The sequence below is a fragment of the Chiloscyllium plagiosum genome, chromosome 3 (genome assembly GCF_004010195.1).
Source record: "Chiloscyllium plagiosum isolate BGI_BamShark_2017 chromosome 3, ASM401019v2, whole genome shotgun sequence".
Lineage (NCBI taxonomy): Eukaryota > Metazoa > Chordata > Chondrichthyes > Orectolobiformes > Hemiscylliidae > Chiloscyllium > Chiloscyllium plagiosum.
This window is the reverse complement of record NC_057712.1, coordinates 4905572-4930138: the sequence shown is the minus strand read 5'-3', so window position 1 is coordinate 4930138 and position 24567 is coordinate 4905572. Positions and strand designations below refer to the sequence as shown.

At 40.0% G+C, this 24567-nt stretch overlaps 1 long non-coding RNA gene across 1 annotated transcript in view; it reads right to left on the bottom strand.

The window, feature by feature from the left end:
* Positions 1–24567, bottom strand: part of LOC122540565 — a 79625-nt gene that overhangs the window by 7775 nt on the left and 47283 nt on the right. Inside the window, exon 3 of the long non-coding RNA XR_006309351.1 lies at positions 4122–4420. This is a non-coding gene — a long non-coding RNA (uncharacterized LOC122540565). The remainder of the gene's footprint in view (positions 1–4121; positions 4421–24567) is intronic.

Sequence of the window (24567 nt, the reverse complement as noted above, 5' to 3'; positions counted from 1 at the left end):
TACTGAAGGAGGTGGCTGGAGAAATCGTGGATGCGTTGGTGATTATTTTCCAGAGTTCGATAGCTTCGGGATCAGTTCCTGTGGATTGGAGGGTGGCTAATGTTATACCACTTTTTAAGAAAGGTGGGAGAGAGAAAGCAGGAAATTATAGACCAGTTAGTCTGACCTCAGTGGTTGGAAAGATGCTGGAGTCTATTATAAAGGATGAAATTACGACACATCTGGATAGAAGTAACAGGATAGGTCAGGGTCAGCATGGATTTATGAAGGGGAAATCAGAATTGACTAATCTTCTGGAATTTTTTGAGGATGTAACTTTGAAGATGGATGAGGGAGATCCAGTAGATGTCGTCTACCTGGACTTTCAGAAAGCTTTTGATAAAGTCCCACATAGGAGGTTAGTGAGCAAAATTAGGGCGCATGGTATTGGGGGCAAAGTACTAACTTGGATTGAAAGTTGGTTGGCTGACAGGAAACAAAGAGTAGTGACAAATGGCTCCATTTCGTAATGGCAGGCAGTGACCAGTGGGGTACCGCAGGGATCAGTGCTGGGACCGCAGCTTTTTACAATATATATTAATGATATAGAAGATGGCATTAGTAATAACGTTAGCAAATTTGCTGATGAAACTAAGCTGGGTGGCAGAGTGAAATGTGAGGAGGATGTTAGGAGATTACAGGGTGACCTGGACAGGTTAGGTTAGTGGTCAGATGCATGGCAAATGCAGTTTAATGTGGATAAATGTATGGTTATCCACTTTGGTGGCAAGAACAGGAAGGCAGATTACTACCTAAATGGAATAAATTTAGGTAAAGGGGCAGTACAAAGAGATCTGGGTGTTCTTATACACCAATCAATGAAGGTAAGCATGTAGGTACAGCAGGTAGTGAAGAAAGCTAATAGCATGCTGGCCTTCATAACAAGAGTGATTGAGTATAGAAGCAAAGAGGTTCTTCTGCAGCTGTACAGGGCCCTGGTGAGACCACATCTGGAGTATTGTGTGCAGTTCTGGTCTCCAAATTTGAGGAAAGACATTCTGGCTATTGAGGGAGTGCAGTGTAGGTTCACGAGGTCAATTCCTGGAATGGCAGGACTACCTTATGCTGAAAGACTGGAGCAACTGGGCTTGTATACCCTTGAGTTTAGAAGACTGAGAGGGGATCTGATTGAGACATATAAGATTATTAAAGGTTTGGACACTCTGGAGGCAGGAAACATCTTTCTGCTGATAGGTGAGTGCTGAACCAGAGGACACAGCTTAAAAATACGGGGTAGACCATTTAGGACAGAGATGAGGAGAAACTTCTTCACCCAGAGAGTGGTGGCTGTGCGGAATGCTCTGCTCCAGAGGGCAGTGGAGGCCCAGTCTCTGGATTCATTTAAGAAAGAGTTGGATAGAGCTCTCAAGGATAGTGGAATCAAGGGTTATGGAGACAAGGCAGGAACAGGATACTGATTAAGGATGATCAGCCATGATCATATTGAATGGTGGTGCAGGCTCGAAGGGCAGAATGGCCTACTCCTGCACCTATTGTCTATTGACACCATTCACTGGAGTTTAAAAGAATGAAAGGTGGTCATGTTGAGACATCTAGGGTCCTTAATGGTTTTGGCACAGTACATACTGAAAGGATGTTTCCCCTCATGGAAGAGTATAGGACCAGAGGGCACAGTCTCAGAGCAAGGTGGGGGCCAACTAAAACTGAGATGAGGAAGAATTTCTTTCCTCAGAGTGAACCTTTCGGATTTTCTTGTCACAGAGAGCTGTGAGACAGAGTTCTTGTTTATATTTAAGGTTGAGATAGAGAGATTCTTGATCATTTGGGGAACCGAGGGTTATGGAGAAATGGCAGGCTATTGGACATGAGGAATATCAGATCAGCCATGATCCTATTGAATGGTGCAGCAGGCTCAAAGGGCTGAACAGCCTCCTCCTGTTCCTCTTTCTTATGATCTTAATGTCTCTGCCTTCTACCTCCTGATCCACAGCTATGGGTTTTTTTTGTGAAGAGAAAAACAAGTAATTTGTTCATTTTATTCACCAGTTCCTCTTTATCCACTCGTGACTCTCCATTCTCATTCTCAAGACAACCAACACTCACTCTACTGACTCTTTTTGTTTTCAAATAACTACAAAGACTCTTGCTATTAATGTTTCCACTCCGATCTAACTTCTCATATTCTAATTTCTTTCTCAGGATTGACTTTTTAAGTCATTGTCTGCCTTTCTTTTATTTTGACTAATCACTTCTCTGACTTGTCACTTATGTTTACACAGTTATATACTGTTCCCTTAAATTGATGTTTTCCATAATTTCTTTCATTTATTGACAATGGTTGGTCTTCCCTTTAGAATTTTTCTTTATTGTCGGAACATGCGTATTCCAAGCTTTAAGAATTTTTCCCTTACATGCCAGTCTGTTGCACGGTTCCCGGTCAAGTGTCCTCAATCACTTCAGCTGATGTAGCTTTCACGCAAATGTTGTTGCTCTTATTTAGATTTAAATTATAAGTTTTAGATTTAATCTTTTCCCTTTTGAGTTGGTTAATAAGGTAGCTGATTCAGCTGACTGAGGGATAGTTATCAGTTACTGACTCAGGTAATAACTCAAGGATTATAACAGTTGATATTTTACATTTCAATTTAGTGCCTAGCTCCTCATTCTCTCAATGCAAAGCGTCTTTTCTAGTTATATCTATGTTACAGGTATCTACATGATTAACAATCACTAGTTTGTAATAAATCAATCCCACTACAAGTTTCTTTCCAGCCCCCTGGACAGATGTCTTGAACCCTGGCACCAGGCAGAAAGCAGAGCCATCCAGACACTCACTCTTTGCTGCAGAGAATGGTGTCAATCGCCTTCAATACACTACTCCCTACTTTTACATTGCTTGGTCCTTCCTGCACTTGACTAGATTTCTGTACCAAAGTGTCACAGAAAAAATATTGGATAAAAATGTTGGTACTTAGAATTGACAAGGCACTTGGAGATATGAGATGTATCCAATGATATTGAAAGAAATGCAAGTGTAAATTGCAAAGGCAGTTTCTCATTTTTAACTCATCTAATTCATTCTTTTCAATGCACTGAGCTGTTAACTCCACTTCCCCCACCACCCTTCACACTAGCTCTTCAACTTAGCATTGTAAAACCTCATTAAAATACATAAACATATTCCAGACCTCTCTTCACAACGGCTCCAAGCTCCCAACAGAAATCCTAAAAATGCCTAATCATTTTTCCTCCTCCTTAGCACACAAAATACGGTTTAACCTGAATGTTATACATTGTTCTGAACAGGTTGGACAGGTAAGGCCTGTATCTTTTGGAGGTCAGTAGAATGAACCACAGTCTTATGAAAACCTGTAAGATGTGGAGGGGCTTTGTCAGGGTGGATACTGAAAGGATATCCTTCCTGGGGGTATTATTCTTCTTTGAACTACCTCCCAATCAACAAAATCATTATTCATGTGTAAATCAAATAGAAGATGCATATTTCTTAACGATAAGTCAATTGTCTGGTTTCAATGTCTTGAGACAATGTGGTAATCTCAGTGCACTCAGTTCTATTGATTTCACATGGATCTCACAATGTGTACTTCAGTTTGTGGCCAGGAGACCACTGTAGACATTTTATGTTTATGTTTCTGCCTTTTTACAAACCTTTACCGCTGTATGAAACTTTAGTTAGGCCACATTGTGTGCGGTTCTGGTCATCATGCTATAGGAAGGATGTGGGGGATTTGAAAGGCTGTTGCCTGGATTGGAATGCTTTAACTTTACAGAATAGCTGGCTAAACTGAATTGTTTTCCCCAGCATGTCGGAGACTGAGGGGCAACCTGACAAAAGTGTATAAAATTGAGGCAATGTTACTGTGGAGAGTCAGAGTCGTTTTCCCAGGGTAGAAATGACAATTATTAAGCAGTATCTGTATCTGGTTAAGGTGTGAGGGGAAAAGTTTAAAGGAGATGTGTGAGGCAAATCTTTTTACATGGAGGGTGGTAGGTACATGGAACGTGCTGCAAGTGGAGGTGGTAGAAGAAGAAATTATAGCAATATTTAAAAGGCATTTAGACAGACACAGGCAAGAACTGTAGGAATATGGACCACCTACATGGCAGATGGTATTACTTTAGAATGGCACGGTGACTGGCTCAAAGATGGTGGGCCTGTTCCTTGCTGCTCATCTGCCCCATGACAGGTCTCAGACTGGTCTCTCGGTGGCGGGTTGGTCGGTCACTCGATGGCTCCTTACAGCTCTCAGCCTGGTCTCTCGGTGGGATGTCAGTCAGTTTCTCAGTGGCTCCTGGTGGTGTCTTGCCTCAGCATGTGAATGGATCCTGCCCAGGCATGTTCCTGAGGCACCAGGGGAGATTGGAGAGGTGGCAGGTCCAAATGCAGTGACAGTATTTGCTGCAGCAGCATTGAGAACAGACAGCAGAGTGAGATAAGCAGAGGACTCATCAAAAATTGTTGAACTTTTAACTTATTCCTTTTATTCTCATGGTTTAAACTACAAATGATTTTAATATTAACTACTATCTTATTTCTTTATTTTTCTACTATTCTATGAAGTAATGCTTAACTTTCTAACCCTTGTTTCTCTTACTACTTTGTAGCTAAGTTTTTTGTGTCTTGGTATCTTGATACCTAAGATGGAGCATTGTGTGATGACATTACACAGTTTTCTCTGAACTCCTGTATTTCAGTAAACATGACAAACAAATCTAAAATCCACATCTAAATCTAAATCTGTGTTGTACTGTTCTGTATTCTTTTGAGTTCATGGAAGATCTCAGGTATAACAATCAAATGATGGAAATTAATACTTGATTGTTTACATTTACCACAATAGCAGCGTAATACTTTAATTTTAATTCATGTCAGTTAATAATTTTGAAAAAAGTATTACTGATTCAAAAGGACATGGAAAACATTGAGATAAGAACAATATTTTGTTTTGTTTATGAAAGGTTAAAAGTGCAATGTTCCCTGAAGCATACAGTCCAGACTCCTCAACCAGCTTTCGGTCAGAAGATCTGCTTATGCTTCTCCCTCTACATTTTTGTTACATTGCCGTAATCCTGTCCAGCTTAATACTAGTATTCTCATGAAGGTTGAAAATTGTTTTTAACAGGCATGTTCAGTTCAGCATCGAGAGTGTGACGCTGGAAAAGCACAGCAGGTCAGGCAGCATCCAAGGAGCAGGAGAATCAATATTTCAGTCATAAGCCCTGATAAAGGGCTTTTCCTTCGATTCTCCTGCTCCTCAGCTGCTGCCTGACCTGCTGTGCTTTTTCAGCACCACACTCTCGACTCTGATCTCCAGCATCTGCAGTCCTCACTTTCTCCATGTTCAGTTCAGTGCCAAGAAAATAATTTAAGCCGTTCAGCTATTTGTAATATCCAATATTAGTTCATTCATTGCTTCTGGTATTTAATCTGTGAAATATGTTGCTTCAGCCTTCACAGTATAGAATACAAAATAAATTCCAATGATAGTTATAAATCAGGAGATGTAAGGAGGAATTGGCAAATTTACAATCACTAGGGAAGAGTACTGAGCAAACTGATAGAGGTGCACACTGACAAGTCCCTAATGGGGTTCATCCCAGGGTTTTAAAGAAGATTGCTAATGAGGGAGTGGAACTCACAGTGTGTAATTTACAAAATCTGCCAGATTCTGGAAAATTTTGATCAGACCGGAAAGTAGCAAATTTAACCTATTTATTCAGGATGAGAGAGAGGAAGAAGACAGGAAAACTATAGAGTAGATAGCTTGATACCTGTCATATGGAACATGTTAGAATCAATCATTCAGGAAGTTATAGCAGGCATTCTGAAAAAAACTCAAGGTAATCAGGAAGACCAGCATGGCTTTGTGAAAGGGAAATTACACTAAACCAATTTATTGGAGTTCTTGGAAGGAATAAAATGGAACCTGAATCTTCCATGTGTAAAGTGGAGTCTGTAGACGTTCTGTACATTAATTTCTACAAGACATTTGAAAAGTTGCCAAATAAAAGGTGATTGTGCCAATTAGGAGAGTGTAATGTGGGGAGTAACATGTGAGTGTTGGTAAAAAACAATTTGCGACTGGCTGAAAACAGTGTGAGTTTTTGATTGATTGCCCAGATGTGATGAGTAGGGTTTTGCTGGGGTTTGTGCTAGGACTTCAATGTTTTGCAATTTTTGTCAATGACTTAGATGAGAGAAAGCAAAAACATTGTAGTTAGATTTGCTGATGACACAACAATGTGAACGCAAGTCTGTTATGAGGAGGACACATGGAGGTTGCAGAATGATATAGGTAGGGTGTATAACTAGTTCTACCAATAATCCCATGGAGACATGTATCTGCAACAGGTAGGTTGATGAGGATGAGGTGAAGTAGATTTCTCCCTCATTTTGATTTCCTCACCATTCACCAATCCAGCAGTTGTGTCATGTCAGACCAGGCTAATTTACTCAGTAGTCGTACTACCGCGTCCTTCTTGGTGATGGACTTTGAAGTTTCCCACACTCTGTGCTCTTGCTAGCCTCAGTGCTGCTTCCAACTGGTGTTCAACACAGAGAAGATCTGGTTCACCAGCAGAGGGTGGGAAGGCAATAGGCAGTAATCAGAATTAAGTTTACTTTTACCTTTGACCTGGTGCCTTGAGATACCACAGTTTACAAAGTCACTGTTGAAAGTACCCAGGGCAACTCCCTCAAATATACCTCTGGTGGCTCTGTCCTGCTGGTAGGAGAAGATATACTTTGGGATAAGATATTGTTGTCTATGACATGCTCTGTGAGATATAATTCCATGAGTATGACAATGTCACGTGGTTGCTTGTCCATGGGATAGCTCTCCTAATTTCACTACAAGCCCTCAGATTTCAGCAGTAAAAGGCAATGAATTGCCTTTATAGTTGCTTATCGTCATCTTCTATTGGCCTCCGTATCTAGGTCCTATCTCCTGGCTGCCCCTGACATCAGCAACTCAACTCTGAACATGTCTCCAGTCTAATTAGAGTAATTGTATTTGAAGATTGTGTCACATTCTCTGATGCTCATGACTGGGATTGATGTGTCATCCAACCCCCTTCAGTGCTTTAACAAACAACAAAGTTTGAACCTCTGTGAAAAAGTACGAAAACACAGGAAATACTCAACAGATCAATTAGTCTTTTTGAAAGAGTAAGATAAAATAACATTTTGAATGTGACCCCATGTCAGGATTAGTCTGGTCAAATTTGTGAAGCCACTTGCTTTGGACTGAACGCCCAAGGAAAATAAATTCAATCTGCTAACTGCTTTCACATAGAAGCAGATAATGAGTTTGAAAAGTTATTAATAATGTTTAAAAGCAAAAAAGAGATGTGATGGAATGTAACAAGTTCATCCCAGAAATTATACATTAATCTAAATACATGAAATTAAGGTTAGTTTTCTCTGAGTCAATATGAAACCTGCTATTAAGCTTGTTAGTAACATATAATTTATTTTAATTGGTAAAGATAATCACTTGGAGCTCAAGAAATTTAACACTGCTAATGTTTTGTACAGTGGGCGTAGTCAACTAATATTTGAGTTTGTATATGGTTTTGCTCTGTTCAATAAGCCCCTGACTTTGCTAAAGGCATTTTTTTTCAAAGAACAAAGCATGGCTTAATATGAATGACTTTGGCAGCACACCAGAATAAATTATAAAGCTAGGAAATCCCTATTCCATTTGTGGCATCATATGTGCTGAACTGTTTTTTGACAAGCACATTGAATTTAGTGTTCTGGAAAAAATAATTACACCAATCTCAGTTTGCCTTTTTGGAAGGTTCTTGCAGTAGGAATTAAAGGTCAATAAAAAGCATGACTGGAGCGCTTATTTTGCAGTTCAAACTCCATCCTTGTTATCAAGAAATAAAAAGGTCAGTGGGAAAGTGCCAAGGTGGTGAATCAAAGCATGAACACCATGGTGCTTTTCCACTTTTTGGATTTTAAATTTGTGATGTCAATCAAACTGATGATGCTCTCGTCACTGACCTGAAAGAGATTTCCACGGATTAATTCTTCACTTCTGCAGGTATAAAATGTCACATTTCAGGAGCACTTGTCAGTAAATTCACAGTTTAACTACATTCAATGTGCTTCGAAAAGTATTTCTTTTTGCCCTTTCACCAAGATTTCCTCTTTTGAACTTATGAGAAAGCAAGCTATACATAGCTTTAATACTTACATTACATTTTTGATATTATAAATACATATGGAAAGGTGTACTGGAAGATTGCAAACATTTCAAAAGTGGAAAAATGTTTCAGTGTACTCCCAGTGTAACATTATAGGAATGTCATTCAGGCCTGAATTTAGGATGTAGCATCCCTTGCCTATCAGAAAGTTTGGCTTTCAGCAGTACAAGATTTGTTTAGTTATCACTCTGTCCCTCAGATGAATTGATACAGTAAAATCCTGAGACATAACATGACCTCGGGGCCATTTGCTTTGAAGACCACCCTTGCAGAGTTTGTGAGGGTAGGAGAGAGGGTGGAACCAATGGTTCTACAACTTGATAGCTCTTTAAATGCTCAAGGCCTATCCTGTGGAATATTAAGACTGGGCTATGAGGGCACAGCCTGCCTACCTGAAATAGGTGTGTGGTGTTCTGTTACAGTTCATGCTGGGAGCCCAGGTAGTGGGGACAACATGCATTTTTACACGCACCTTGTAATCTGGATGAATGGGGTGTGATGATGGAGGTTTCAACTTTTCTTCCATCAAATGACTGACCAGGAATCTCACCTACACCTACTACCTGCCATTGGCATGTGCTATAAGGTTTTGCAGATTGATATTCAACTTGCTTGATTATGTTGTGAACAGACTTGGTCATTGTTTACTAGGGTGGGACTTGAACTCAGAGACAGTGAAGCTACCCTTCAGTGTGTGCCACAAGGACCTCCAAACAGATGAAAGGCTGCTTAACAATAAGATTGGAGTTCTGAGCTAAATGTAGAAATCTGCAAAGAGTGTGCTGTTCATACTTCATTGCAATTTACCAGCTATTGAGTGGCCTGAGCAGTATTGTGTCCGAAATAGGGGAGATGAATATTGAGGCTGGTGTGTTAGAGAAACTGTATTCTGTCTGGAAAGCGGACCAAATTTTATCCTAATCCTGACTCATGACATACACATGGGGAAGAGGATTTGGGAGTCAGACCTAACCTTTAACCTCACATGTAATGATCATTTACATGAATCATCCATTTGAATTTGTGGTTATAAGTGAGTCCCAGCTGTTGATAGTCGGGATGTAAGTGTCAACGAATACCAACGTGCAGCGTTAGGACACTGTTCTGTTACATTGGTTATTGGTTTCTGAACCAGCTGTTTAAAATACTCATCCAAAGATTCACAATTCTCATTATGATTTCTGTAATATTAACACTGATTTCTCTCTACAGGTGCTGTCAGACCTGTTGAGATTTTCCAGCAATCTTTGTTTTTATTTCTGATTTGCAGCATCCACAGTTATTTTGGTTTCTATTTAGCCCTTTTATAAATGGTGTTTGTATCCGGAGATCCCAGCAGTGGTGACAGCTTCCATATACAGTGAATGGGAAAATTGGGACAGCATTAGATGAATGGGGCACCATAGGAGCAGGGTACCTGGTTAATAAGGCAGGTTTGGAACAAGGAGAAAGTGAGCACTATTCATTAGGCCAGGTGGGGAGAAACCCTCTATGAACTTGACAACAATGTCACTTTGCTGATTCCTGGTAGGATTTAGCTATTGTAGCTGTATAATGAAGCTTCACACACATATCTTGTATTAGTGAGCTTTCTGTGAGGAAAAAGTAAAAATCCGAACAAATACAGATTTAAAAAGCATAAAGGTGAACTATTAGCAGTTCATAGTTGTCATTAACAAGTTGTGATTAATTTTAAAAGAACTTTTCATAACTTGGCTCTGATTTAAGTCAACAGTTTCCGTCGTCTTAATGCTCCCTTCCACTTACAGTGCTGCCAGGAAAAGCAGCCAAATAGTTCATTTACCTTCCCAACTAGCCAGTAATTAGATTGCATAGTTTAGATAAAGTATACAACTACTGCACACTTCCAACAAATGAAACACTATTTCAGAAATCATTTACATTAAGCTATTTTCGTGCAGAAAGTATAATAAATAGATTAAAGACAGGATAACGTTTTACGACTTTGACAATGGATTTAAACAATGGTGAGAGATGTACACATGACCCTTAACCTTTTGGGAACCGTACAAGCCTTTCTGCACTCTTTTCTGTAGTGTGTTACTGTGTGCAATGAAGGAACAACTACATAAATGTGTGAGATAGGTGCAGAAGTAGGTCATTATCAGTAAGACTGAACATTTCCATCCATTTTGAAAGGGAAAAAAATGGGCCCAGGGCAAATATTTTAAGCTTAAGTAAGGGTAACCAAATGAATATGAAAGTTGAGTTAGCTGAAGTGAACTGGAACACTGACCAAGGGGACTGATCGGGGGCTGCTTTGAGAAGCATAAGCAGAAATTATAATGATATTTTAGAGTACTTTATATTTGTTTTCCAAATATAAAGACAAGTTCTAGTGGGAGGACTGATCACTATTTTTTATTTAATGAGGAATTAGTTGAGGGCTCTGGGGAGCTGGCAAGTAAGAGGTGTTGAGGCCTGGGGAAGATTAGCCATGACCTATAGAATTGCTGCTAGACTCAAGGGGGCTGAATGGCCAGGTCCTGCTCCTATCTCTTGTGTTCTTATGACTGAACATCTGCAGTTAATTAAAAAAGTTGAGGCAACAATCAAACTCAAAGAGAAAACAAATAATTGTGCACTGGTGAGTGACAGATCAGCTGTTGAGATCAGAATGTAAAACAGAGAATGACTAAACAATTAATCAGAAGAAAGGAGTTAGAGTATGAGAGGATGCTAGGTAGAAAAAATGACAACAGATAGATAGAGTTCCTACAGTGACTTTAATCAGAGAAGAGAAAGCTAAGTGATTGTTGGGGAATGATTAGTAGAAACTAAGGAAATACTGCATAGAATGAACCAATAGTTTGCTTCTGTTTTAACTGTTGAGGATATCAAGAAACATTCCAGTAATGGTATTGAATTAGATGATAGAAGAGAGGGAGGGTTAGTGGTTTGGGCTGGGGTGACAGCAAGTGTGGGAAGGCTTTATAGACAACAATCATGAGCCGTGGTGGGAGGTGACTGCAGTAACAGAGACTGATTGTGTGAGGGAGCAGGGAGAAGATGGTGGCATTGACGCTGATTGAGTGGAGAAGGTAAATTGGCCTTCCAACAGTGCTTCTATAGACTGCTTTTATGGAGATGGCAACTTCGAACCAGACTGGCATGGTCAGGTGTTACGATCTTTATTGCCTGATCTTGGGGAAGATGATGTCCTGTCTCTGCCCCACAATCCACCAAGACCATCAGGTCTCTGTTGGAAAAGTAGGATGTCAATTCTCCAACTTTTGCCATGCTCAAGGCACATCAGGAACTGTGTAGAGCCTCTCTGGTGCTAGTGTTAGTGACCCGCTTTCTATTTATATGTTTAGATTTCCTTGGGTTGGTGGTGTAATTTCCTATGTTGGTGACACCACCAACTTGGCAGCAATCAGTGTCTGCAACACAGACAGTTATTGGAAGGGTTTTCCTGCTCACCCATTGTACCTTGAACAGTTGAACCACAGATTGAACCATTCTTGTCAGAATGAATGCTCTGCATTTTTGTCCTGGATAAACAGGAGAATTCCTAAGGAACAGACTTCCATTTTCATTAAGATCGCTCAACCATGAATAACAACATTAAATCAAGGTATATATTTGTTTTTTTTAATGATATTATTGAAATTTGACACCTGCTGCTCTAATAGCTCACTTCCTATGAAACCAGTGAGACTGGTTACTTTTGGTTTAGTTGGTCTTACCTGGCACATTAGTGGCAATGCCACAGTTGATATTAAGACATGCCAAGTGGGGAAGAAGACAGTCTGCAGAGAAGTTTCCTGCTCTTAATTCCTTCTAGAAAATTTACTCAACTGTACATTATTTGTGAACATCAGTGAGTTCTTAATTGAGCAATCTACCAGTGTCATTATGTGGAAGGTGTGGTTATCGCATTTATCCTGCAGCACAGTAAGGATACTGCAGGTTTTGAGTAACAAACATCATGGTGGGGAATGAGTGATTGAATTATAATAAATGATCATGTAATTTGGTAATGCTTTCATAATAAAGAGAAAATCATGAGGTGATACTTTAGATTTTTTTAGATTTGTATGGGGTTCGACAACATAAATCATGAAAACAGAATTTCTCTTGACCAGACAATCTAGTCTCTCCTTCAATGAGGATGATTCTAAGAAATATCAGAAGCTGTTTTACTTTCCTCATCCAGCCGAATGATGACCTGAGGATTCAAATCATTTCCGCACCTTAGTTGTCTTAACACTTCTGATGTGGTACAATTTTGAAATGCAAAGAACATAGAACATAGAACATAGAAAAATACAGCGCAGTACAGGCCCTTTGCCCCTCGATGTTGCGCCGATCCAAGCCCACCTAACCTACACTAGCCCCTAAACCTTCTTTTCTCCAATGTAAACAACCCCAAGTGCCTCAGCCTTTCCTCATACGATCTTCCTACCATACCAGGCAACATCCTGGTAAACCTCCTCTGCACCCGTTCCAGTGCCTCCACATCCTTCCTATAATATGGCGACAAAACTGCACACAATACTCCAGATGCGGCCGCACCAGAGTCTTATACAACTGCAACATGATCTCAGGACTCCAGAACTCAACTCCTCTACCAATAAAAGCCAGTACACCAAAGGCGCTTACTCTGTCCAGGAATGAGTTTGATGATCAATTAGTGATGGAACTGACCTGGAGGTGGCTTTGAAACAGGAGGCTCTTTAAAAAGGCACGCGGCAGTCACAATGTGTTTGCCATTGACTGAAGTAATGAAGCAGCAGAATCACAGAGTCCTTACAGGAAGCAGGCTATTTGGCCCATCGAGTCCACACCAACCCTTCAAAAAGTATCCCACCCAAACCCAGATTCACACCCCCCCAACCTATCCCTTTAACCTTGCATTTCCTATGGTTAACCCACCTAACACATCTTTGGACTGTGGAAGGAAACCAGAGCACCTGGAGGAAACTCACACAGACACGGGGAAAGTGTACAAACTCCACACACAGTTGCCTGATGCTGAGATTGAACTCTTATCCTTGGCACTGTAAGGCAGCAGTGCTAACCACTGAGCCACCGTGCCACCCAGAGGGCCAGTGCTCACATAGGCAAACACAACTCGATGGTCCTGCATTGAGGCTTTTACAGGAAATTGTTCTGTTCCCAGAATCCAGAAAAATAAATCCACCAACAGCAATCAAGAGGACAGTAATCAAGGTGGCATCAGAGATCAGTAGCTGGGAAGATCTGTGGAGACTTTAGGAACTGTACAGGAAATATGTCAACGGTCCAAGCAGTGCATTATCTGATACTCTTGAAGAACAGAGACACCATGACAGGTGCCTGGAACCAAGCACAGATATGAATATGTGCTTCCTGTTAACAGGGACCATTTGGACATTAAGTGAATGCAAGCCTTTTCTGTTCAGGAATCTGAGTGGCTGGTCTCCCTGTGCATTGTAGCTGTGTGTGTGTAGTCAGTGATCCTTTGGATCTGAGGGGATCCATCAGTGTGGTACAATGTCTGCTCTGCTTTCACTTGCACCTAACCTACACATCCCTGAAAAGTATGGGCAATTTAGCATGGCCAATTCACCTAACCACACATCCCTGAACACTATGGGCAATTTAGCATAGCCAATTCACCTAACCTGCACATATTTGGATCATGGGACGAATCCAGAGCACCCAGAGGAAATCTATGCAGACACAGGGAGAATGTGCAAACTCCATACAGACAGGTGCCCGAGACTGGAATCGAACTCGGGTCCCTGTCACTGAGAGCAGCAGTGCTATCTACTAAGCCACCATGCTGCCCCTCATGAGGTGAGCAGGCAGTTAAATCAGAGGTGTGGTGGTTTCCAGGAAAGCCCTGTTCCACCCTCTTACTCTCCCAAGGAAACTTGCCTTGGGTTCGAGAGGCAGTGGCATCCAGGGTTTCCCTCGGGGAACGTAATTACAAATTGTAACCTGCCATCAATTGAAAGTTCGGCTCACTGAGTTAATGAAGCATGAAGCAAGCCATCCAGTCCTTTGAGTTCATGACAGCTCTTTGTAGAGCCCCAGTTCCCCCACATTATCCCAGCAAACCCTGGTCAATTTTGACACTCATGAATTGGGCAGCGTGAAAACAGGCTACTAATTTACTGTTACCAGTTTTGCAAGACTGCTTAAGATTAAATTATTCTCCATGTCATTTCAGAACAGCAGATGAGTGTTTAAAAACACTCTTCAGAGCAAGTAGAGGAATACTGAAAGTGAAAATGCATGTCTTAATGCGAATGGTCAATTTGGATCAGTTTGCATATTATTACAAAACATTATTGATTAAATTGAGAGGCTTTATGGCATTGAGCTTTGTCTGATAATGCCGAATTTTAAAATGAACATAGAACATAGAACTTAGAACAGTACAGCACAGTACAGGCACTTCGGCCCTTGATGTTATGCTGACATTGTCGCCTACTCTAAGATCAGACTAACCTACATATCCTTCATTGTACTTTCATCCGTGTGCCTATCCAAGAGTCACTGAAAGGTCCCTAATGTATCTGACTCTGCTACCACTGCTGGCAGTGCATTCCATGCACCCACCACTCTCTGTGTAAAGAACCTCCCTCTGACATCTCCCCTAAACCTTCCTCCAATCACCTTAAAATTATGCCCCCTTGCGATAGCCATTTCTACCATGGGTAAAAAGTCTCTGGCCTCTCATCATCTTGTACACCTCTATCAAGTCACCTCTCATTCTTCTTTGCTCCAATGAGAAAAGCCTTAGCTCTTTAAAATTTCTTCATAAGACATCCCTCCAGTCCAGGCAGCATCCTGTTAAATCTCCTCTGCACTCTCTCCAAAGCTTCCACACATTTCCTGTAATGAGGCAACCAGAACTGAACACAATATTTCAAGTGTGGTCTAACCAGGGCTTCACACAGCTACAGCATAACCTTGCAGCTCTTAAACTCAATCCCCTTGCTAATGAAAGCCAACACATCTTACATCTTCTTAACAACCCTATCAACTTAGGTGGCAACTTTAAGGGATCTATGGACATGGACCCCAAGATCCCTTTATTCCACCACGCTGCCAAGAATCCTGACTTTAACCTTTATTCTGCATTCAAATTTGAAGTTCCAAAATTAATCACTTCACACTTTTCCAGGTTGAAGTCCACTTGCCACTTATCAGTCCTGTCCATGTCCCGTTGCAAACTACAACAGCCCTCCACACTATCTGCCAGTCCACCAACCTTCATGTCATCTGTAAACTTACCAAGCCCACCCTTCCACGTCCACATCTAAGTTATTTATAAAAATCACAAAGAGCAGAGGTCCCAGAACAGATCTCTGTGCACACCACTGGTCGTCAACCTCCAGTTTAATATATTACACCTACCATCTGAGAATTGGTATGTTCATTCTTTGAACATTTTGGAAGTGAATACTCATGCAGCACAAAGAAAATCTGAATGGAACAATAGAGGTTAAAAAAGTTGTCTCCCTCACATAAATGGTGAGGTAAAAACAATGACTGCAGATGCTGGAAACCAGATTCTGGATTAGTGGTGCTGGAAGAGCACAGCAGTTCAGGCAGCATCCAAGGACCGGCGAAATCGACGTTTAGGGCAAAAGCCCTTCATCAGGAATAAAACCCTTTATTCCTGATGAAGGGCTTTTGCCCGAAACATCGATTTCGCTGCTCTTTGGATGCTGCCTGAACTGTTGTGCTCTTCCAGCATCACTAATCCAGAATCTCTCACATAAATTCCAGGTTCCACTTTAGCTACAGAAATTAAAGGATTCATGAAGCCTTCACTGAAACAGTACAAGTTGAATTGTGTATCTTTCCTGTATGGGAGTTAGAACAAATTAATAATTTATTGCAAAACATCAGTTTGAAGTACGGACAGGAAATATCTCTTTTTTCACACAGGTGAAAACAAAATGAACATGCTACAAATTAGAACCAAAAACAGAAAATGCTGAAAATACACAGCAAATGGGAGTATCCGGATATGTGATTGATAGAGTAAAACTTTCCTGTGACCCTGCATTTTCATTTTTGTTTTTGTTCAACTTTTGGTATGTTTGACATAGCAACAGCTCAACATTAAAAAGAGGCTCTCAGAGGAGAACAAAGTTTACGTTGCCTTCGAGGAGTAACCTTTCCGCTTCCCAACATGAGAGTGAGCCAACGATTTTTAATCTGACAGCACTTGTTCAACTATATTTCCAACAGACTGACATGCTTTCTGGGCCAACTTGCCAGCAGGGCTGATTGATCCAAAAGAATCTGAGGTTTAATGAAAACCTCTTAATACAAAACCCCTTATGACAACGCTGTTCTTTTACGTATTTTTCTCATATGCCAAATATGATTTAAACTCCAATGCTGATGTTAATCTTTGGTGCCTAAAGGTAAAAAGGGCATCACACTGCAAATTTGTAGTTTCTGGCAGATGTTCTGATTCAAGAGCAAGTGGTAATGGGGAAGATAGCAGGATCTGTGAGAGTAAGCAGCACCAGGTCACTAGGTTCCTAATGAAACAGTTGGGTTCAAATTGACCCTTACATGAAAATACCTTTGGCACTTTTATGTTTCTGATACTATCTTTGTATGCATTTGAGAAGGAGTGGTGCCACAAAACTAATAAATGTACTCTCCCATCAGGTATGTTGCATGAAACTGCTTTCCTAGACATTTTAAATAAATGCTTGCATTCCTCAAATCTGTAATATCTCAGTTTTATATCTATATTTTGGAAAATTGTGGCAATTTAGGTATTCCCTCTTCAAGAACTGACTCTATTAAAGATAATTTAGTAACTGCAGAGAGAAGGTACAGTCTGCCAGTCTGAGAAATTCAGCAGGGAGAAATATGTTTTTACTCCGAACATTAGAAAATAAAAAAAACGGCCCAGAAAATGATGAAGCGCTAGTGGGAAGAGAGGCACTGAAGAGACCAGAGATGCTGAGGACTCAGAGAGAAAGGGAGATATGGAGCAGCTGTGCTATGACTGAGAAGAGACAACGATGAAGAATTAACGATGCTGCTGGAGAGCTTGCTGAAAATCATTCCAAAAAAGTGACAGAATACAGTTCAAACCATTCTCATAAATCAATCGTTTTCCCACAAGAATGGATAAAAGAAATGTTTCTAGACCTAACATGCTGATAAAGTGGTTGCAATTTTAAAAAGAAACTTGTCATGTTGAAATTTGAACATGCACCAATGATCTGTAACAGTAAGGGCATGTTGCAAAATCCCATTACAACAGAGCAAGTACTGACTGAGTGCCAGTGAAGTTAAGATAAAAGTTCAAACCTCAAAAGCAGAATGACGGGTCAAAAAGGATGAATCTCCACAACTGCCAGCACATAGTCATGCTCATCTGAACATGTTTGACCTTAATCATGGAAGCAAAATTGTCCCAATTTTTACAAAACATCTGCCTCTGGAAATTTGTATGTAAATGATCAGAATGCCCAAGTATTGCTGGAAGTATTCAAAGGGAATCACAAAAGTGCTTCAATCAGCCCACGACAGAGGAAACAGACCAATAATAACTGTTAATCCTATCTGCATTAGCTGTTTTCAACGTTAAACATAAAAAAATTAGAGCAGGGATGAGTCATTGAGCTCTTGAACCTCGCACTATCTTTCAATAAGCATGGATGATCTAACTGTGGCTTTACATTCACAGTTCTGTCTGGCCCCCCTGTAACCCTTGACTCCCTTAAGATTCAAAAATACACCTCATTCAGTCTGAAACATGTTCAATAACCCAGTCATTAATGCTCACTGGGGAGGAGGCCTTCAAAGACTTGAAACCCGCTGTGAGAAGATATTCCTCTTCCCCTATTCTGAAACTGAATCCCCTTTTCTAGATGCCCCCACAAGAAGCAATACCCTCACCGATTCTTAACCACTTCAGAATCTTCACGTCAGCTCTGATGAAGAGCTATAGAGACTTGAAATGTTAGCTTGCTCTCTCTCCATGAATGCTGCCTGACCCGTTGTGATTTTCAGCACTTTTTGTTTTCAGTTCAGACTCCAGCATCTGCAGTCATTTGCTCTTACCTCAGAATCTTAAATCTTCAATAAGATCACATCTCATTCCTCTAAACCTCAAAGAGTTTAGATCCAATCTGATCAAAGATTCCTCTTAGGACAATCCTACTTCCTCGCAATCAATAAGGGGAGGTTTCTATGAATAGCTCGCAATAGGCAGATATATCCTTCCTTAAGTAAGACCAAAACTGAGCATATCATTCTCACCAATGACCTTTAAACATGTAGAAAAGCTTCTCTCCTTTAATTTTCCATTTCCCTTGTGATAAAGACCAACATTCCAATTGCCTTCATAATTACTTGCTATTGCTGTATGAGATTGGTATGATCCCTGTGGAAATTGACAAGCCAAAAGAACTGAAGTTACTAAATGAAGTCAGTGAGAAAACCAATGGACAGTCTTTTCCTTATTAAGAATTGACATTAACAATCAAACTCAAAATCAGCATTAATTAAACATGAACTTGCAGACAAATTTCATGTGAATCTAAACTATAAATCACATATTAAACGTCTGACATAGCTACAAATTGTTCTCTACTTATTTGTGGGATACAGGCATCAACTACTAACTCAGAATTTATTGCCCATTCCTAATTGCCCTTGAGAAAGTGATGGTGAGCTGTCTTTAACCACTGCAATCCTGGCATGTAGGGACACCAACTGCACTGTGAGGAAAAGAGTTCCAGTATTTTGACCTAACAACAATGAAAGACTTACAGAATCACAGATTATTTTTACTGTGCAATCAGTCCACTGTCTCTTCATGGCTTTCAAATTGAATATTATGACTTAGTTGTTGAAGTTTACAATGCAGGAAAAACACCTTTCAGCCCAACGAGTCTGCAGGGATAAATGACACTTGGTGGTGTTTCCTGCCCTTTCTGTGTCACCTTATGCATTATTCCAATTCAAGTAATAATGCATACAAGCATATCAATTTAGGGCAGGATTAAGTTACTTTGCCCCTCAAGCCTGCTCCTGCATTTGATAAGATCACGAGTGATCTGATTATCTCAGATTCCGGCCCACAATAATCTTTCACCCACTCGCTTATCTACAACCTATGTCTCCCTGACTAACAATTTTTAAAGACTTTTCTTCCATGCATTTCGGGGAAGAGAGTCCCAAACCCTAACAAACTCCTAAGAGTGAAAAAATGCATTCTCCCACCTCTATTTTAAAGCAGCTATCCCTTATTTTTAAAATGTGATGTCTAGTTCTAGAAACTTCCACAAGAGAAAACATCCGTGCCTCATAAACCTTCTTAAAATGCATCAGATCTTATGCATCAAGCAAATGCCTCTTTTTAAAGTTTCAGTGCATGCAAGCCTAGCCTGACTAAATTTTCCTTATACAGCAATTCACCCATTTAAGATATTAATCAAGCAAACCTTCTCTGAACGTCTTCCGGTGTATTTATATCTTTCCTTAAATAAACACTCCAACACAGTGCACAATACTCCAGACATTGTCTCCCAAAAATCTAAGGTATCTGAAACATAACTTCCCTAGTTTTATTTTCAATTCTGCTTGTAGTAAGGGTAGGTAGGAAAGTAAGCGGTGACGAGAATATAAAAATGCTATAAACAGACATTGAAATGTTAAGTGAGTGAGGAAAGAGTTGACAAATGGAGTGCAATGGAGGAAAATGGTAAGTTGTTAATTTTGGCAGAAAGCATAAAAAGGAAACATATTATCTAAATTGCGAAAGATTGCAGAACTCTGAAATGGAGAGGAATCTGGATGTCCTAGTACATGCATCGCAAAAAGAGAGCACAGAGTTATAATATTAATTTGAAAAGTTAATTTAATGCAATGTTTTTATTCATTTAAATCATGTATTGAAAAAATGTTGATTTCTGTGTCACACCATTTGTTGCATATTGCCAACTAGAAGTTGTTTCATTTATGCTTACTGTCTGTTACGTGTTAGCTAGCCTATCTTTAATCCATGTCAATATGTTAGCCCCTGCAACATGAGCTCTTGTTTTCTGCAATAAGCTTTGATTTTGTACCTTACCAAAGGCCTTCTGGAAATCCAAGCACAATGCATTCTGCTGTATACCCAACAGAGGTTACCTTGTCAAAGAACTCCATTAAATTGGTTAAATATGATTCCTTTCACAAAACCATGTTGACTCAGCCTTGAATTTCTTTAAATGTCCGGCTGTATCATCAAATAATCTATCTTATATATGTTGTACCCTCTACAGTACCCCAAATATACCTGACTCCACCACATTTCCAGGAAGTACATTCTAAACATTAATTATCATTGTGTGAATAAGGTTTTTCTGACATCATATTTGCTTTGCTTGCAAGTTATTTTAAATGTTTGCCCTCTCATTCTCAATCATTTTACAAGTCAGAATACTTTTGCCCTATTCTGTGCAAAGCCCTCATAATCTTAAAAGCTTCAAAGAGATGTCATCTTAACCTTCCCTTTCCAAATAAAACCATTTCAACTTCTTCAATCCACCATTATAACTGGAAGATATGAATGTATGGTAAGGGTTGCAAGAGGACAATCCAAGACATCAGGTTTATTACTTGAAAGTCAGCTATTTTTAGAAGATGGTGTGTCAATGTTGTGAGAGAGTGTGCTTATTCAGACACGAAAATGTGTTGCTGGAAAAGCGCAGCAGGTCAGACAGCATCCAGGGAACAGGAGAATCGACGTTTCGGGCATAAGCCCTTCTTCAGGAATCATGCCCGAAACGTCGATTCTCCTGTTCCCTGGATGCTGCCTGACCTGCTGCGCTTTTCCAGCAACACATTTTCAGCTCTGATCTCCAGCATCTGCAGACCTCACTTTCTCCTGCTTATTCAGACAGTTTACCTTTGTTGTTAATTATCTGATCCAAAATGAACTGATGTCTCCTCATCCCGATAGCAGTCTACAATCTACTACTGATCTAGTGGCTAGGCTCCAATTCATGGTTTAATGAATTATGCCACAAATGTTTTCCCACATCTGTCTCACTTTCACTTACATCCTCAGATTTCAGATGATGTATCAGGGTTAGTGCTACCCAGTATAACAGTGGTCTAATTTTTAATTAGTAATCAGCAATACTAAACATTGCAAGGCACAAACACTCAGGGTCACCAAAACTCACACATTGCTGTCTGACAGATATTTGAGACCATCAAGAATTGCTCCAGAGTTGAATCTTCAATGGCCACTTTTCTAGATATAGAACCATAGAGCCATAGAATGTAGATTTCCTAAAAAGAGGCTATTAAGTCAAAGATTTTAACTATTGTCAGCTCTGCACAACACAATATGGTCAAATGGTTGAGCGATCTGTTGCACCCAGTTTTAATGAGTTCTCCTCATACACTGTGAAGGATGCTTTTACGTTCACAAAGACCAATTAAGGCCTACAAACTGACAGGGTGTCCATATGTTCTCTTCCTACATTGCTAACTTATTTAACAATGACCCATACAAGGAAGCCATTGACATTTCAACATGTCACCACTTCTTGACAATTCAAAATGCCAACAGTATTGAAATCTGTTTTCATTGAGCTCATGAACTTAGAAACTATTTGAGTTTAGTTTCAACAACACTAAACAGATGCCGTTGACTTGGGATTGTCTCAGGCCTAGCTCTTATTAATATTTTCATTGGTTACTATGAGAAGTTACTATGAGAAGTGCGTCTTTGATGGAATGACCACTAACCACTGACCTTTTGCAATACTTCCATCAGTTGTTTGTGATATTTGAAAACACAGCCACATCAAAAAATGTCTTTACTCGGCTTAATAAACTCTGCCCTTCACTCAAATTTACCATTGAAATGAAACTAGCTGCTTTTCCTTGATGTATTAGCTGAGGTATCAGCCAATGGACTCTAATACTATCCAGCAAAAGGGTTTTGAAGAAGAGTCACACAGGACTCAAGGCATTAACTCTGTTTTCTCTCCACAGATGCTGCCACAGCTATGAGTTTTACAATCACTTTTTGTTGTTAGTACAGATTTTCAGCATCCACAGCATTTTGCATTTAATGTGTCGAATGCCCCATTTTCCTGCATGTGTCTTGGAAGGGTACCAGTGTATTGCCATCCATTGTCAGACACAACTTGTTGAGCTACACCAAACATGCCGAACATAGCGATGAGAATATTAACAACTATTGCACAGATGGTATCTTCGATTTGCTGTACAAAGGGCATTTGGTGAAATAGTAAATCATCAGAATGTAACTGCATCTTTGGACAAAGAAATAATCTGTAGCAACCTTGCACCATGCGTCTGAATGAATATCGTATAGAATGAAAGGGTTTCCTGATGGTTATTGGTGATGGAGTTGACATGATTCACACACTTGGTAATTTGTTAGATGTCTTTATGGATGCTAGGCCAATATATGGATTCATGCACCAAGTTCTTGGTTCTAACTGCACTCCAGTGACCTACACGAACATGTAGCATGCCTTGACATGGAGCTTAAAAATGACTACAGTGTATCTTTGATAATTACATTCTGGGAGAGTCCCACTTTACCCCTGAAAGACAAAAATGAATGTACTCAATCAGAACGCTGTTGATGCAATCAGACCACCCACTGACTTTGATCTTCTTGAGCTGTGTAGCTGGTCATCATCTGCTGTATCTCATGGCTGAATCTGCTCTGCTTGGCTGTGACCAAAATGTTCGAGCTTGATGTTAAGGCTATCTTCCAATTCAGATTTAATAATATCAATTATCGTAGGGCTAGGGGAATATATTCTCAGTTGGGTTCAGAAGTTGACGAAAAGTATCAGGTGACAGTCATTTGGAAATCTGTGTTTGTATTCTGCTTCTGAATCATACTCTTCGGGCCTTCATAGATGTTGAAGTTATGGAGTTGCAGTTGTTAGTTGTTTTTGACAAATCAAGTCAATGGTTTGTGTTTGGTATGGACAATGAAATACCTTTCGAGCATGTGCATATGAAACTGTTGCTTCCTAAAAAACCAGAACAAGAGTCTCTCTTTCAATATTGTTGAGGCTAACCTGAATTGTCACAAGGACCTTAGAACTAAGCACAATAGCTTATCGTCAGGTAGTAGACACATTCTGAGGCCTTTCTGGGATGCTTCCACTTCCAAACCAGTGAGCTTGTCAGCATCATATTAAAATACACTCGAACTAAATGGGATGTTGGCATGCATTATAAGGCAATTAGAGTAGAGAAGTAATGATATCTTGTACAATTGTATAGAGCCTGAGTGAGACTCCTTCTGGAGACTATGCACAGTTTTGGTCTCCTTCTCCCAAGAAGGAGGTACTTGCCTCAGTGCAACACAGGTTCGCCAGACTTATCCTTGGAATAGCAGGATTTTCTTCCAAGGAGAAATTAGAAAAGTGAGCCTGTATTCTCTTGAGTTTCAAAGAATGAGAAATGATCTCATGGAAACTTACAAAATGTTTATAGGGAATGACAGTGTAGATAGGACTTTTTCCCTCACTCCTTCTCTGAGTGTTTGGGGAGTTTTCTTAAAGAAATGCATTAGCATTTTTTTTTGACATTCCTCACACTGAATTCAGAGGAACACTGAAGGCATTGCTGGTGGAAATTCTTTAGCACTCTCCTATGTCACTCATACACAGTCCAAGTCTCACTGCATTACTGGAGCTTGCAGCAGGAATGAGTGTGAGGACCTTAACTATTTTAAAACTTATATAAATGACTTGAATGAATGTAGGATTACCAAGTTTGCTGATGACATAAAAATACACAAGAAAGTAAGATGCAAAGAGGGCAAAGAGACTACAAAGGAATATAATTAGGGTTAAGTGCATTGGTAAGGATCTATCGAATGGGGTACATCATGAAAAAGAATTTAAAAAAATCTAAATGGTGAGAGATTGCAGCTCCCTGAGATGCAGAGATCTGGGCATTACATGAATTGCAAAAGCTTTGTTTTAAGTAATTAGAAAAGTTAATTATTGTTTACTGCAGAGAATTGAATGAGTCAGGAGATTAGGTTTCAATGCAAGACATTAGTGAGACCATATCTGAAATATTGTGTGCAATACTGAACTCCTTATTTACAAAAGGATACAAATGCATTAGAATCAGTTCAGGGTAGGGTTATTAGGTTGATACCTGAAATGGGCAGGTTGCCTTATGAGTTGAAAAATGTGGTGCTGGAAAAACACAGCAGGACAGGCAGCATCCGAGGAGCAGGAGAATCGACGTTTCAGGCATAAGCCCTTCATCAGGAATCCTGAAGAAGGGCTTATGCCCGAAACGTCGATTCTCCTGCTCCTTGGATGCTGC